Genomic DNA, 3,072 nt, shown 5'->3' on the forward strand with positions numbered 1-3,072 from the left:
CTCTCCTGCCTCCCAAAGGGGTGGGATCACAGGTGTTTGACACCAGGCCTGGCTTTCCGTGTGTGTGTGTGTGTGTGTGTGTGTGTGTGTGTGTGTGTGTGTGTGTGTGTGTGTGTGTGTATCAGAGTCTCATGTGGCTCAGGCTCGTCTTGAACAGCTGTGCAGCCAAGGATAACTTTGAAACTCTGGTCCTCCTGCCTCTCCCTCCTGAGGACTGTACATTTTTATTTATCTTGACACCCCTTCCCTTGATCAAAATCTGAAAGTCCAGAAATAAGTTAGTTGGGTTTTGTTTGTTTGTTTTTGTTTTTGAGACAGTCTCACTGTGTAACTCTGGCTGGTCTAAAACTCCCTATATAGACCAGACTCACAGACTCACAGAGATCTGCCTACCTCTGCCTTCTTAGTGGCTAGGATTTAAAGATGTACGCTACCACATCCAACTTCCATTTCTACATTTTAAATTGCATGCCATGTGTCCTAGGATATGTTTGCTTTCACTCTTTCTTTCTTTTCTTTTCTTTTCTTTTCTTTTCTTTTCTTTTCTTTTCTTTTCTTTCTTTCACAGATTTAATTTTTCTTGTATAAAAACCCCTATGTGGTAGCCACAGCTGGAGCCTGGGTCCTCTGAACAGAGACTCTGGTGTGGGTTTTCACAAGATGATCAGTGAATTCCTGATAAGGAGACTTGGTGAACACAGTCTCTTTCCAGAGGTCGGGGGTCAGGTAACTGTAGGTCTTGGAGATGGCATCAAAGGTGGCCTTGGCAAAGTTGCCCAGGGGCACAGTGCAGCCCCTGGCTGACATGTAGCAGTCATCTATACCGGCCATCATCCGGAGCTTCTTGGGCACAGGAGCAGAGGCAATGCCAGTGCCTCTGGGGGCAGGGAAGAGATGCCCCAGCGCAGAGCCACAGCGGCCTGCCACCTTGCACGGAACCGTGTGGGCCTTGCCAATCTTGTCTCCCCAATAGCCTCCCTGCACAGGGACGATGGAGAGCTTGGCCAAGATGGCCCCTCGGATGGCAGTGGCAACCTCCTTGGAGCACTTGACACCAAGACCAATGTGACCATTGTTGTCCCCAGCAGCCATGAATGCCTTGAACCTGGTCTGCTGGCCAGCCTGAGTCTGCTTCTGCACCGGCATGATTTTCAGAACCTCATCGTTTAGGGATGCGCCCAGGAAAAAGTCAATGATCTCAGACTCCTTAATGCACAGGGAGAACAGGTAGATCTCCTCTAAGGACTTGATCTTCATGTCCTTAACCAGGCGGCCCAGCTTGGTGACAGGCCACACTCCTTTTCTTCAGTGTTACCTCCACGAATCCAGGGGCCTCGACTGCAGCCCTTAAGACCCTCTGCGGAAGTGGCTGCAGCCTCCTAATCCTGGGCCCCCGGGTCCTCCGTGCCCTCCCGCTGCACCGACGTCATCCACCATTTGGTATTTTCCAGAAGAAGGAGGAGGAGGAAGAACTCTTCCTTCCTTCCTTCCTTCCTTCCTTCCTTCCTTCCTTCCTTCCTTTCTTTCTTTCTTTCTTTCTTTCTTTCTTTCTTTCTTTCTTTCTTTCTTTCTTTTTCTTTCCTTCCTTCCTTCCTTTCTTCTTTCTTTTTCTTTCTTTCCTCCCTCCCCTTTCGCCTCCTCTTCCTCCTTTTCTTCTTCTTCCTATTATTATTATTATTTGGATTTGGTTTTTTCGAGACAGGGTTTCTCTGTGTAGCCCTGGCTGTCCTAGAACTCACTCTGTAGACCAGGCTGGCCTCAAACTCAGAAATCCTCCTGCCTCTGTCTCCCAGAGTGCTGGGATTACAGGCATGCGCCACCACCGCCCGGCATATTATTATTATTTTGAGACTGGACAATTTTATTTATTTTGGGCATTTTGGGATAGGGTTACTCTGTGTAGACCAGGCAGGCTCGGAACTCAGAGATCTTCCTGCCTCTGCCTCCGGAGCGCTGGGATCAAAGCGACACCACCGCCCAGCCATGGATTTTCTCTTGGCAGCTTATGATGTGTGTGTGTTACTCTCCTGTTATTCACGCAGTAACTGCCTTGGTTACCGAGCCGATGGCCGAGCTGGCATCTGACTCCACAGAGAGCCGACAATGGGCTTAGCCTCTCCCCTTGCCAGTGATGGGATCACAGATGTTTTCTTTATAGAAGGATAAGTATCAAAGAAATTTGGGGTCATATTCTCAGAACTATGACACATCCCAGGATTAGGGGAGGTGGGGCTCCAGGCAGGCTCAGGTCCACACAAGCATGGATGAGACTATATAATACACACACACACACACACACTCACAGAACCCATTTACCCATTTTTCAGATGAGAAGACTGAGTAGAGGGATTTGTTCCTAGATAAAGTCCTTGCTTCTTACCCATATTCCCCCTCCTTTTTTTTTTTTTGAGACAGGGTTTCTCTGTGTAGCCCTGGCTGTCCTGGAACTCACTCTGTAGACCAAGCTGGCTTCGGACTCAGAAGTTCACCTGCCTCTGCCCCCCAAGTGCTGGGATTACAGGCGTGCGCCACCACTGCCCCGTTCATCTTCCCTCCTTTTATCGACAATGATCCCCACTCCTTCCTGTTAGAGTTGACATCTCTGGGTCTCCACAGTCACAGCTGGCTACTGGGGAAATGAGCTGCCCTTTAAAAGGTTGAGGAAGCCGTGGCTGTTGACAGAAGAAAGTCAGCCCTGAGCATCCACAAAGAACACCTTCACATTTTTTTTTTTTTCCGAGACAGGGTCTCTCTGTGTAGCCATGGCTGTCCTGGAGCTCACTCTGTAGACCAGGCTGGCCTCGAACTCAGAAATCCGCCTGCCTCTGCCTCACAAGTGCTGGGATTAAAGACGTGCGCAACCATGCCCGGCGAATACCTTCACATTCACAAATTGTGAATGAATGCTGTTTAAGCCAGCCAGCTCTGAAGGGGGAACCCATGCCTGCATTAACCAAGCTGGGCTCCTATGGCCAGAGGCTGGGGGCGCCCTGGTCCCCCCAAGACTGGGCATGCAGAGCTGTGATGATACCCTGAGCCACAGCTGTCTGTGATGGCGGGTTTTATGCACTG

At 49.9% G+C, this 3,072-nt stretch overlaps 1 pseudogene; it reads right to left on the minus strand.

Moving 5' to 3' along the window:
• Nucleotides 1–584: 584 nt before the first annotated feature.
• On the minus strand, nt 585–1,437 carry LOC127672793 (40S ribosomal protein S2-like; annotated as a pseudogene).
• Between the last annotated feature and the right edge of the window lie 1,635 nt (nt 1,438–3,072).

Source organism: Apodemus sylvaticus, chromosome 22 (assembly GCF_947179515.1).
Source record: "Apodemus sylvaticus chromosome 22, mApoSyl1.1, whole genome shotgun sequence".
Taxonomy (NCBI): domain Eukaryota; kingdom Metazoa; phylum Chordata; class Mammalia; order Rodentia; family Muridae; genus Apodemus; species Apodemus sylvaticus.